The sequence below is a fragment of the Heliconius melpomene genome, chromosome 1, assembly GCF_056956725.1.
Source record: "Heliconius melpomene rosina isolate 202511_hmr_F chromosome 1, ASM5695672v1, whole genome shotgun sequence".
Taxonomy (NCBI): Eukaryota; Metazoa; Arthropoda; class Insecta; order Lepidoptera; family Nymphalidae; genus Heliconius; species Heliconius melpomene.
In genome coordinates, this window is record NC_140389.1 from 14021275 (window position 1) to 14036073 (window position 14799).

Sequence of the window (14799 nt, forward strand, 5' to 3'; positions counted from 1 at the left end):
AAAAAAATAATACTAAAAATATGAGAAATTTAATGGAAAAAGATCGTTTTTCTATTTCCTCTTTACTTAAATAGCATACAAGGAATATTATTATTTAATTTAACACTAGCCATTTAAGAGGTAACGGTAAAATGAAAATTTAATAAATAATTTCATGGACATGGACATAAAAGTTGTTGTCATACGATCTGAAAGTCGTAAAGATAGAAAAGCTTTTAATATCCAAAAGCAATATGAGCGTGTGTGGCCGACTCGCACGTTCTTAATCGCTCATCGAATTAGGAAATTCCTAACTTACCACACCATACTTTCCTTTCGCAACTACGAGTATTTTTGTGCTTCCAAATATTCACTTTAAAATATATATATATATATACTTGAATTTATAGAAAATTTACGGCTTAATTTCAAATATTAACCTTATCTAAGCTGTTATTTGCAAAATATATTATTATATAGTGCGTTGGTATACATATATGATTTTAAAAAAGTATTTAATATAATATATTATACATAACATAGATATAAGTACCAAATAAATATCGATTTAAATGTCAACAACAAGAAAAATACCCAAATAATCAATCCATTGATATATTCAATCGAGGCAAAGCTAAATTCAATTAAGGTCCAAAATCACTCTTTATTCCAAAAATAAAAAAGAAATCAAAGTAGTGTTATAAAAAGTAATTTCTTTCATCATTGTTTGCTCGGCTGCACGGAATCACGCAGAAAGTGATTACTGAGCATTGTCACCTTTAGATGGGACTGGGTCGATTTAGACGCATCATCCACATCGAGGACAGGCGATGTAAAATGTTCTAAAATTGTGTTATTCCTCTGTAGGTATACCTTCAGAGTGCAGAGACGGCAATTCAATTAATGGGTACCCACTAACGTTTGTGTGTGTGCTTCAGTTTGTAACGGTTTGTTTCATGGATGGATGGTTTTTGAAAGAATTTTGATTTTTAGTTCTCTGTGCTAGTAAGTTTGGTGAGGAATTTTGTGTGTGTGATTTTAAAACTGATATGTAAGGTAACTGTATCTAAGGGTTTTTTTTTTCAATTTAATAATTCAGATCATTATTATTTCTTTCTTAATTGACGAAATTTCATCTATGGTCTTTTTTAAGATTACAAATAATGGCCACAAACTGTTACTTAGATATTAAATACTCATTCTAAAAATACTTTCACGCTACTCTACTTATAAAAATCACGCACATTAAATACCATAAATAAACTTACGTATATAAATGATTTCATAAGCATCAATTATTTAACATTTTATATTTAAAAAATATATTAATTTTCTTTCTTCTTATAATTCGTTTTTCACATATTACATACACATATTTCAAATTGTATATTTAATTTATTTGAGTGCCTAAATCAATTAGTTAAACAGTCAAATAATCGACAGATCTAACTAACAAAAACTAAATAAGTGAACAAGATCAAAATCCCTCTAAATTAAATTGTTTAATATCAATATGGTCGAGACCAAAACCGTAAATAATAATTCACTAAAAATCAGATATAAAAACATGAAGGATAATTACTCGGGGACCGGGGCCCCATGAGGGTTTAGCCATAAAGTATGATATTACGTATTTCGTACTTCGACTCGAATAAATACGATACTTGATGGACTGTTTATGTCATGGAAGCGGGTTTGCGCAAGCATTCACAGATTTAGTTAGGGTAGTGAGGTACAGTCGTGAATGTTTTTGATATATTTTGACTATTTTTTTTTATTTAACTGATTTATGTTAATAATATATAAAGATTTTATATGAATAATAATTTATGTGAAAGCTTTATTTTGTTTAAATATAAGATTTATTTTTTAATTATAAAAAATACTAAAAACGTTAAAAAATATATTAACAAAATTAATGTTTATTGAATAGAAATAATAAAATCTATTTAAACATGATTCGCCTTTTGTTAATTTAACAGAAACATATACTTTAAAACACAATTTAATTATTTCGATACTTCATAACATCATTCTATCATATACCTAACATATAAAAATATAACTAACCAAAATAAATACTTCCCAAATATATAAATGCCGTGCGCAAGAGTACCGGGCCGGGGCGAGGGGCCGCACACCTGGCCGCAGCAGCTGCGGCGCGGATCTCACGCGCAGCTTCCTTACCGCGCATGCGTGTGCACATTATGTACGGCTAGGGCTCCTCTTGGTACATGGCTCGGGTATGTACTCGTATGAGAACGTCTCGGATATTTCATTATTTTATATTTGAGTTTGGGTTTTACTAAAACTACTTATATTTTGGCGTTTCTAAACGTTTTATTTACAAAATACTAAATATGTAGGTAGTTATATCAATGTTAAAATGATAAATTTAAAAGATATATTATTTTTATTTGGAGATAATATAAATGTAAATAAATGGAATTGTTCAGATACGCTTGTCCCAATTTTTGACTGATGATGACTTTTATTTTAAACATACACACATTAAGTGTGGTTTGGGTGTAGCGTGGATATGTGAACGCCTCGGCTATTATTATACGTTATTTTTGGCTGGAAATATTTATTTCATATATTTTATTCGTATAGATTTCATTCGTATATTTTTAATTATCAAGATATTTATGGGTATCAGAAGCGATCATTAATATTTTAATGTTTTTGATCATAAAATAGATTAAATTAAATATCCAGTTATGATGTGTTCCATGTTTATAATTTATTATCACCAATGTCATTTTTACTTATTTATTTAATTGAATTCAGATGCTGATTAAAATATTAATAATAATTAAAATATAATCCAACGCTTGATGAATAATATTTTTAAGCATAATCGGTTTAATTTAATTAAAATAAATTTTAATGATACACTAAATAAGACTTTATTAATATTATGCCTATTGTTAAAATAAACTAAAAAATCTCAAAAATATAAATTTTCGTATACAAATCTCGATAGTATTAACTCGAAAGCAGCTAAGCAAAATAACAAAACCCAAACAAACATCCGACAAAAATATCAAAGAAACATGCACGCATTGTCATCATCATCCATTTAAATAAATTCATTGAGAATAAATGACAACAGGTTACCTATATTATTATCAAGGCTTTTGCCACAAAACGCATCTAAAAGTTTTATGAATGAAGGATTTCTAAAAAACATTTCTTACAAGTTGTATTGTCAGTACATAATGGCAGGCGCCGCTTAACAAAGCGAGTTTACAAGTGTACTATTCTATTCGATAGCTTTTTATAATTCAACCTCTTTATCGAGACCTTTAGCGTTTTAGTTCATTTACCCTTCTTTGGTTAACTTTTGTTGGGATTCGTACGCACGCGGGGTTCACGTTAGACTGGATAGGTTTTATTTGCATTACATTGTTATAGTAATAGATTTGAATATTTTGTATTTCATTATTTGGTGACGATTATCATATTATATTAATTAGGCTATTCTCCATAGTAACAACATTCTTATATTTAAATAATTTTGCAATATTTTTTACGGTTCAGCTATATTTTTTTTATAATAGCTTAGATTTTGTACATCTGCATGCATAACCTAAATTTTAATTGGAATTATGTCAGCAGATGTTTTAAATATAAATATGGTTTATTTAACAAAGACAAATACATACATAGCATAACACATTCTACATACTGTGCCTTATCCCCTCCATCTAGCGGCTCGCACACCCCCCGTCGGTGTTCAGTTTCGGTTTTTTGCGTGAGACCGTGAGGCGGGGTTAGGTTACTAGAAAGCCTACACCGTTTGCACGTGCATACTTTGGTACAAAATGGCGGATATTGTATATAATGTAAAATATATTTTAAATGTTTATTAAATTAAATTAAATAATTTATGATTTTTAAATATTGATACTATTTCTTCAATTGAAATTATCAAATTTTTGCAAAACACATAGGAGTTGTGTAGTGTGTGTGTGTCTATTTTCAGCTCCAACTTAATTATAAATTTGTATCAAAGCATATAAATAAAAAAAGTTTATTTCTTTCTTGTTAATAAAATATATAAAGATTCAATGCTAATAAGATTTCAGAATCATGAAAAAGAATTCCTTTATTTATGGCAGACAGGAGCGGAAACCAACACTCCAGTAACCCGTTTAAAACTTTTCATCTAGATTATACCTTTTTATAAGATTCAGTTTGGGCGTAACGGTAGGAAGTCCTCAATTATTATCTTAGGATATCCGGACGGATGTAATTGAGACCAGGTAAGTGGGTCGGCTCTGAGTTCACGGTGAATGCAATTTAATTGGTGGTAATGCAGTCGCAAGGATATTCAATTAAATTGTAAAAAAATGTATTGGTATAACTTTTTTTTATCAGAAATGTAATTGTATGAGTAAAGAGTTGAGAATTATGTTCATAATAAAATTAATAGCATTTATAAAGTAAGTACAAAATATTAAATTGAATGAATGTAATGTGTGGATTGGAAATCGAAAGTATTTTCATCCAGGGTTTAGTCATCTAATTGATATGTGTCTCGTTTGCCCGATTAAAAAAAAAGGTTGTTATGATTTCTATTTTGTAATTCTTGATTGAAATAAAAACATAAGATTAAACCCGATGGCACAAGGAAAAATTTTCCAGCGCACTCTCGACGCAAAACGCCGAGTCACCGGCGCGGGCGCAGCGCTCTCGGGGCGACGGCTTTGATGCACGCCGACGTTCGACATCGTCCGATAGCCAACAAAACGACAAGCTTGGTGTTATTCTTGTATAAGTAACAAGATTCAGCGATAAACTATTAAATTAGGTATATTATATTCCTATTGGAGGCATTTGAACAAAATAATAGAATTAAGAGAAATTTGTGAAAAACACTATATTATAGTAACCATATTTGTTGTTTTAATTGAAACACGAGCAAATACAATGATTTGCAATCAAAATTATCAGTAAAATATCTAATTATGATAAGTATAACTTAAATTGACAAAATGTAACGCACATCTTTTCACATTATCTTAACTGCTTTGCAAACATACATTATATGAATAATCCAGGCGGAATGAATAAGCGGGCGAAGCCGCAAGAGGGTTGCTAGTTAATAAATAAAATCAGCTTCACGCTGTATCTCGCACGCGGCAGAGGGACCCTAGTTAAGATGCTTCACTCCCCACTTTCAGCCAAATGCTGGAGGCAATGCGTGCCGAGTTGTGGAACTCAACGCCGCTAATATTATACTTTTCCAAAAATATGATACCTCTTGTTTTTGTTGTTTCTGCTCTTGAATTAAGGTACAAACCAAAAAACAACAGGACTATCCTCCGACACTTGTGAGATGATGGTGTGAATTGAGCGCTAAGATGAGTGAGCTCGTATAAACACCGAGTGCGGTAATTGGTTGCTATCTTGTCATACCCTTATATATTCCAGTTATTTTTATGAGATTCGGGATGTATTAGTATGAAGATTTTTTAACAATCTATATCGAAGATTTTATAACAATCTATATCGAAATTTAATGGCACTTCAGAATTAAGCTTTAAAATATCTGGGTTCAACATGCATTGTATTTAAAATTAAAAAAAATAGAGTTAAGTAACGTTGTTTATACATAGGTACGTATTTTATGATTGTTGCTTACTCTTACATTTTTCAAGATTATTTTACTATTTTTAAGGGAACAAAACCACCAAAGTTGCAAGAGTTTATTTTTTTTATGCAAGTATTTCCAGATTTTTTACATATACACTATTGATTTTCAACTATCTTCAAATAGGCATCAAACTGGTATCATAGAAATAAGTGTATTAATAATTAATATTAAAACAAAATAATAATAATAATATAATAACAAATAATAATAATTTCTAACAGAAACTCCGTAACTACCTAATAATTAATTATCAACAGAAATACATAACAGAAGTGCATGAAAACAAGAAACCATATAGAGTGACAAACAGCAAACATTTCATGAAGTGATCTGGTCTCAGGTAACATTTCGTAGGTAATCCACAAAAAAGATAATCCTTCCGGGGTTCAGCTTTCGTCAGACTTTGTGACGCCCGACAATAATTAGGATTGCAGAATAACCGAATATACGAATATCAGGGTTGTACCTTGCTTAAAGCAATGACTGCGAAATATATCTATATATTTTATATATATCATTAATTATTCTATAACAATTATTGGGCCATTTCTACTAAGTAATATTAAAATAATAGTAGTAGAATTTTTCTAGGGGAGCTAAACTTTGACGGATTTTAAAATGGCAGCCATCTAAAAGCGTGTCTTTTTAAATTGTAATTTGACAATTACATATTTAAACACCCCTAAAACTAGTTAAAAATTATTAATTTATCTTTTGCGATCGCCATTTCGTAGAAGAGGATTACCGCGCTCACTATTACCGCTTTCTAGGAAGACACTGCCAGGTAGTCGTTTCCAACGTCATTGTCCAAGAAATTGCTTGCAATATAATCATCGATATTAGAAATATGCGAAAATAACCTTTAGTTGTTGTAAATAACTCTTATTTTCCGCAGAATAATATTTAGAAATTGAAGCTTAGTCAATATTATTATTGATTCATGTCAAAATTGGCGTAACAATTTAAACATAAATAATATACCGTTAAGTTTGAACGAAATTCGTGTGTTTAATTAAAGCAATTAACGGATTATGTATATAGTTCTCTATGTATGTATATACATATATGTATATACATATTATGTATATAGTAGCCTCTTAATTTTATAGAAGTTACCAGTGTTACCATGTTACCTGCTTATTAAACTGAAAAGAGTTAAAAAAAAAACAGTTTTACGGTTTTTCCTCCAAAGCAGGGTATATAAACGAGACCTAAAGTTAAGATATTCCCGTCTTCATTTTCAGCACAATTTTCCAAAACATTGTATGTTCAGCGGAGCGGAACGGAGAGCGAAGAAATGAAAATAACTCATTATCTCGATTTTTAACAATTAGACTATGCCGTATATAGTTATGTATAATGCTTCGGAAGCAATTTTTTAAGCTATATGTCACAAGTGTTACTTCTGACTTTGCCCAAGTTATTATATTTGGAAAAAAAATGATCCTAGTATTATTAGGCCACCATTCCAACATGAGATCACATATTTTAACATTTATCACCTATCTAAAAAAATCATAAAAATATATACGTACCCGAGTAAAACATACTAAAATATATATAACATACAAACTTCCAACAAAAACAACCGTGTGAACTGGGTCACCAGACAAAAAAATAAGTCATTTGATTCCAATAATTACTCCGGCGATTACCGTCCACATCCTGACGCGTGCTGACGGATACCAGTTAAACTCACACCACCCAACGTAATAAGTAAAAAAAGGGAAATAAAATAAATTAGGCAAAGGCACAGCTCGTCATGCAAAACGGACATTAGGCCGACAATTTTCCCTTTTGATTTTAAGTAATTTGTACAAATATATGACTTGTACGATACGTTTTCTAATCGATTAGTAATGCCGCGATACGAATCGAGATTGAGTGATTGATTACATAATAATCGATTCTACAATCGACATCGGTACCTGTAAACGATTGCGTATAGCTAACGCGGTGTAGATGCTGTAATTAATATTCAAAACCCATTAATATTAAGGCAACACTGTAATTATTACAAGTATTGTTCTTATGTTATCAAACCTGTTATTGAATTGTTTGTAGTTTGAGATTGATTCTCGATCTTAGGGGAATTAAATAATTCTTAATCATGTTTATATTGTAGCTATAAGTATTAAATTATATATTATTTAAATTCAATAATTGTTTAATTTTTAAAAATAATTTTAAATACATACATTTTTGAAAATAATTTTAAATAGTGGACAACGGAGTGTCATGACGCTTGGTTCCTTCTGCCTGCCTTGATGTGTGCGTATAATTTTAAATACTCCCAACAAATAATCTATATATATAAAATCGAAAGGTCACTCACTCATCACGAAATCTCAGAAATTACACGTGCTAGGAATCTAAAATTTTGCATAGGAGTTATTTATAGGACATAGGTGCTCGCTAAGACGGGAATTTGCAATATTCAAATTCTAAGGGTTTGTTTTTGGGGTTGAAAGTTTGTATGAAACTTCGTTACTACAAACGTTAGGAGCCTCAAATTTTGCATGGACGTCGCTTATAGCACGTAGGTACTCATGGAAACAGAAATTAATTATAACGTAGTTCACGCAGGCGAAGCCGCGGGCGGGCCGCTAGTATTGTATATATCTATGTATTATTAATAATTTTTTATATTTTTATATTTAGTCGTTTATAATTATAACATTTAATTTATATCAAAGTGCCTCAGGAAAAACCATCACGTACAATCGTCACCAATCAGTGTTTTAATCATATAACATGTAGGATTATTTAATTGTTAGGGGTTGCGTGAGAAACGCGAACCAGCGGTAGCCAGTTACTTTTAAATCTCACGTATTATGAATGACCACGTTATTTTGCGTTTGAAATTATTTAATTGGTGTATTTTGCATCTTATTATTCTGTATTAAGCTCGAATCGTTGGTAACGACGATATTAGGTTGCAATGAAAATTTGCATGTTCAACCTAGAGTGGAAATGTGCAAGAAGCATTAATCACAACAGAATTAGCTTTGGCGATCCGCTCCGAGTGTCCAAGAAGGATTTATATCGCAATGAGATTGGTCTTATTATATTTAATGGTATAAAGGCACAAAATAATGCAGATAACACACTACAGGTTTAAGTTAGTGGCTGTTCGTGATTTATGCTAAGCTTAGTTTAATTTATTATTAGATATGACTGGCAAATAATTCTTAAATCTACATTTATATGTATACATAGTTAAAGATAGATAAATGGGTTTTGCTTGTATAAAAAACGAAATTCGACGATAAATCAAAATGTATGATAAGAATCTTTGATTTTCGCGATTTTTACACGTACTCGTATTAAATGAAACACTTTGACAGGATTAATCGCGTATATTTCGTATTATACATTTTTGGACACCCGATGTTTTCCAAAAATGTATAATATTTACTCGCGCATCGCGCTTATAAATGCATAGGTACCTAATAAATAAAATAAATCAGCCGCACGCTTTATCCCGCACACAGCAGGGTAGACAAAGGGAACCTAGTGTTAAGATACTCCGTTTCCTACTTTCTGCCGAATTCTGGAGGGATTGCGTGTTGACTGGCTGAACTCAACGCCGCGCTTTGCTTTGACACTAGAGTGAAGAAATAGAAATATAAATTTAAATAAATATTTCATCTCCTCGAGTGGGGATCGAACCCACACCCAGTCGGTTTTACAGTCGAACTGTCATGCCACTGCGCCTGCGACGGGCCTCATATCGTATATGCATACCTATGCTCTCGATTAACCCGGTTAGTGTTTCAATTTAAATAAAATTGAATGATTTAATATCAAACTTTTTTTTTTATTCAATAATTTAAAGACAATAATTAGTAAGCAAGTTATTTTTTTTATTTCAAACTTCCAGTCACCCTTAACTAAATTAATACCAAATTTACGTTCCATTTACTTGTAAAGTTCCTTGGTGGACCGCCTTCGCGCTGCTGGGTATCGCATAAATACTACTTAAGACTCACGACCCAAATTTAAATGACATGAAAATAAAAATAAATAAAGTGGAGAAGGTGGCCAGAATCAGGACGTAACTTTTTAATAATTACCGTCGAGCGGCGAGTAGCGTCACTAATGTGTGAATGAGATACCCTTTTCAAAATAATTTTGTTTTGAAGCACGTTTTATAGATTTTGACGTTATTTATTAGAGAACCCTCTTTAACGCTACCTGTCGCAGCTTAAAATAAACATTTAGATTTACGTAATGTGATCTCAAAGAGCCTTAAATTATTACTTAATATTTTTTTTCATAGCGCTCATTATAATTTATCTATTATTTGTATTATTTATTTGAACAACTGTAGATGTCTTGTTATCTTATTTCAAATTGTTTAATGGTTTTAACGTGGTTGGGATACATAAAATTTTATATTTTTGAAATCTAATGTTAAATCTCTCCGTATGCCTCACAAAATTCCGCTGACAGAGTTGAAGTTACGTAAGTGCAGAAGAACTGAATTTTTAACTGACTAAAAATTATAACCCACTACTACCTCATTCAGTCATATATGTGCAACTGCACCTCGATTGCATTATATAACAAAAAAACCGGTTCAATTCTCCCTAGAAGGAATAAAATATTTAATAGTTTCATTTCCTCACTCTGGTGATCAGGCAAAGCGCGGCGTTGAGTTCATCCGCCATTCAACACGCAATGCCTCGACGGAGAGTTGGAAACGAAGTATTTCAACACTAGGTTCCCAGGTTCCCTCTGCCTAACCAATTATGCGCGGGATACAGCGCGAAGTTAAAAAATGTTAAGGTATATTCGTGTTTATGAAATCATACATTTCACAACTTTTAAAGAACCGCATCATGTGTCCGTGCTAACGAGGCAAGTCACTACCATACTATTATCGGTATTCTTCATATTACACACATAAGAAATACTCCGTATATACATATATTACGTGTCATGCCACCAGATTGTAAAATTTGCCATCGAAAGTTTGGCAATAACGTACTACTTCGCTCGTTTAAGTAGCTTGCTTAGGAATGTGACACCAAAACGTCAGGCAATTAAGGAATCGGCAAGCTAACCTCGTGTCAGACCTGCATTGGGCGCGTTTGATTGGCACGACCCTGATCAACTTGTACTAGAATAGGCATTAGAAGCTAATTTAGTATACGAAATGTGATGATAAAATATTAATGTGTATTTATAAAATTGTTCGTCCTAGTTTGTTTGTAACTTTAATCGTAGTTGCAGTAATTGGTAAAACTTATTTTTATTAAAAGTTTTACTTGATTAATAGGTAGGTACCGGGATTTTCGTGGTGTCTCCAAGACCACATTGTAAAGTACGACATTCAGTCCCTAATGATTTATTTTTATAATATCGCTCATAGCTACATTTTTGTAACTAATAATTATTTTAATGATTTAAGCTATAAGTAATTGTTTAAGACGTTCTTTAATAAGAGAAGAAGATATAATTAGAAGAGAAGATACATATAATTATTTAACGCTTTCAAAATTACATTTCTAAACTGCATTCTAAAATTATACGTTCATTTCTAGAAAAGGTCTAATCTACGATCGACTCGATGTTCAGAATCAAAGCTTTAACATTTATCATATTTGATGCGTTCGACGTCTCTGACGCTCTGTCGGTTTCTCTCCCGTGGGTGACAGCGTGTGTGAGCACAGATTTTATTGAGGTGTTTACTTGCCTTCGCCTATTGTAACTCTAGTTTTTAAATTTCATTTAGGGATTTTGAGATTTTCAATTTGAATGTAGAATTGAATTTTGAATTCAATCAGAATGTATCTATTTTTCAAAACTGTTACCAACAAGGGCCAAATAGCATTAAATAATTAAAGAATATAATGCTATAATCAAAGAATTACCACCTTTGCGAGCCAAACTATACCTAAATTACGTCATCATCATCATCATCGACATTCTTTTTTTGTCCACCGCTGGACATAAGCCTTCCCCAATTCTCGCCACCACACTCGATCCTCAGATCGGACTTATCCGCTTCCCGCCAACCTCTTTAGGTCGTCGGTCCATCTAGCCGGGGGTCGTCCTACGTCCGGGGGGACGTTTTGTACGGGGCCTCCACTCTAAGACACGTCTGCCCCAGCGTTTAGCCTCTGTAAATTACGTCACGTCACCAAAAACATTTTCAGCTACCTGTTGTAACACTGCTATATCTTTTTTTCGTATATCGTAATCCAAAAAAACATATAGCACCTCTTTTATCAATGTTAAATTATATGCTACCAAACATAGCAGTTTTTTGATAAAAAGTAAGCAGATTTTTTTAAACTGGTTATAATAATTTTACAATCAAATGATCAAATTGCTATTGAACGTGGCCATTGCCTATTTAAGGGTTAAGGAAAGCTTGCGCCGTTATGTTTCGCTAATCGCATAAAATTTGTCACATGCCTCTTGAAAATACACAACCATAAATTATATTTGAGGCTTAAAATGTGGAACGCATAAGCCATGTCAATGTACTTTCTAAAGAACATAATTTACAAGTTGGACGCGCGTGATGACAGCCCGCGAACATTTACCACGTGGAGGTGGACATAGAAAAATGTCAAGCGTAAAATACATTTTCAGTTGCCTGACGCCTGCTATAGATTATTGAGGTTTCGTATAGATCTCAGCTCAGTAAGTTTATATATTTTGATACAACCTTTTTGAAATATATAAACTTACTGAAAAAAAAATGATAACTAAAAGAAAGACCCTCGATATAATATATGGATATTGTTTTTTTTCGCAAAACACAAAATTTTTATGCATCTATTTCTTATATTCACATGATATTCTGCATAACAGGGTGGGCAGAGGGAACCTACTGTTAGGGCACTCCATTCTTCACTTTCCACAGACTTTTTTACAATCAGACGCTGTCTTACGCCGCCGATTACCCAATAATTTAAATAAAACAAGCCCACTGCTGTATAATTTAATTAAAAAAATATCCAAATATTACATATTTATTTATATAATAGACATTCGCCTACAAGTCTGTCTCAAGATTTTCTTAACGAGTATGCCAGCTAGCCTTAATTTACAACTTAGCTGTCTGTAATGATTGGCGGGCGACATACTTGCGATCTCCCGTTAGTTCAGCCTCCTCGGCCCTACCACTAGTTGCTACTTCTAAGATGAAACACTAAACATATTTAAAACCATAATAATCATATTGTAGGCATATTATTTATTATTATATAATAATAATAATGTTTTTATAAACGTAGTATTATTTTTTCCTTTAATACGTCGAATTTTATTTTTGTAGTATCTAATATTCTTGTTGTAATTCTACATAATTATAAAGATATCCATTTAAAAAAATATATATTAAATTATTGCAGAAATAATACATTTAATTATAAATACACAAACTTTTACCTATTATTACAAGAAATATTAATAAATACGTTACGTGAACGTAATCAAAGTAAATTTAAATCTAGATAACACGTAATTCCGGTAGCAATTGATGCCAAGGATATTTGTGGTCTAACAAACGGCCTGTGCCGTGTTGTCAGTCAGTCAGTTTGCAAAATGCAGGTCAATTATGCTTTAGTAATAATGTTTTTGTTTCTAATAGTGTTTACTAATACTCGAATACTAGACAGTTCCGTAGTAGAGGCTTCGGCGCACTCCACGCCTGCATTGTCATTCGAGTGACACTTACAAATGTTTGTCACTTACAAAAAGAGGGCTGAATTATCGACTTCACACTTATTTCTATAGTTAGGTCTTGTTGCAACTATTTTCGTGTTAAACGGATTTATATTGGATATATAGATAATATACATCAAAATTTTCTAAGATTTCTGGGTGAGGCATGTAAATTTTATTCTTCTTTTATTTGAAGATTTTTCTATTATATTTTTATATATAATTTTAATTGAATTGTAAAAGGAACTTATGCTATTTTTTCTTTTTCCATTTCAATTATAAACCAATATATGGATAATTTGATGATGTAAAATATTGACATAAAAAACACCATAAAAAGCTTAAGATCGACAAAAATGAAAATTGTATTAACAAACCTTGCGGCTTAGTTGTTTTCTAATAAAAACCTAATTGATTTGCGGAAGCTTTATCTTTATTATTCAATATAGGCAGCAGAGTGGAAAACCAGTGGTCGAGGAACCAAGCCTTTGTTTGAGAGTTGATCTAAAAATACGAATACTTATTTACACTCTATAACGGTGTTAAAGGTTTACTTGTTAATATTTATACCACCTTTTGTCAGATTAGACATGCTTTCTCATGAAAATGTGACACGGAATATAGTTTATGGAAAATTAAATAAATCAACTTCACGCTGTATCCCGCACATAGCGGGCTAGGCAAAAAAAATCGTTTATTTAAATGGTACCTGCAGAATCTAGTTTTAATTATATTAATAACAATTTAATATTAATATCTTAATGTGAACAACGAAAGCGCGAGAAGCGCTCCTTGGTTTTTTGTTTAAAATAACAAAGTAGTGAAAATTCTAGCCGAATAGTCTCACTTTTTACTATGAAGCTACAGACAGAAAAGAACAAAAAGAGTAGAAACGTCATTTTTTTATTTTTAATCAAGCAGCGGGAAGAAGCTTGTAACGTTTTTATATTGGTGTATGATAATAATAAAATTTTATACTGTTATTTCATGTTTGGTATGAAAATATTAGTTATTATAAGTTTTTTAATCTTTTTATTATATGCTTAATTGTCTAAAGAAACTTATATAGCATTTTTGTAAAACTTATTTATAATATAATATAAGGAATACCTTAACCTATATAATTAAAATAAACACATATTAGAGTTGCATATAATTAAAAGAATACACAGCAAGTTCTAACAATATAAACTTTTCAAAAGTCCGTCCAATAGTGGAGTGAAGTGTCCTTCTAGTGCGGCGTCTCCAAACTTTCTTGAGCCAGTCACGGCGCGCGTGCTCGGAGCACTTTTTGCTGGTGGGTGCCGGCGCGGGCCTGATATTGAAATAATTGCTTTTTAAACGGCACGCCGTGCAAATGACATTCGAGATGGAGGTCGTTTTTTCCATAAAAGTAAAATTACTGTTTACGAAATATTTGGTTTTATAAGAAAATAATAATCAATTCATTATTGTACTAGAGATATAATTATAAT

The 14799-nt window shown here is 31.6% G+C and overlaps 1 long non-coding RNA gene across 6 annotated transcripts in view; it reads right to left on the bottom strand.

The window, feature by feature from the left end:
* LOC146541609 (uncharacterized) overlaps nt 1-14799 on the bottom strand; it is a 240467-nt gene that overhangs the window by 36302 nt on the left and 189366 nt on the right. The window lies entirely within an intron of this gene.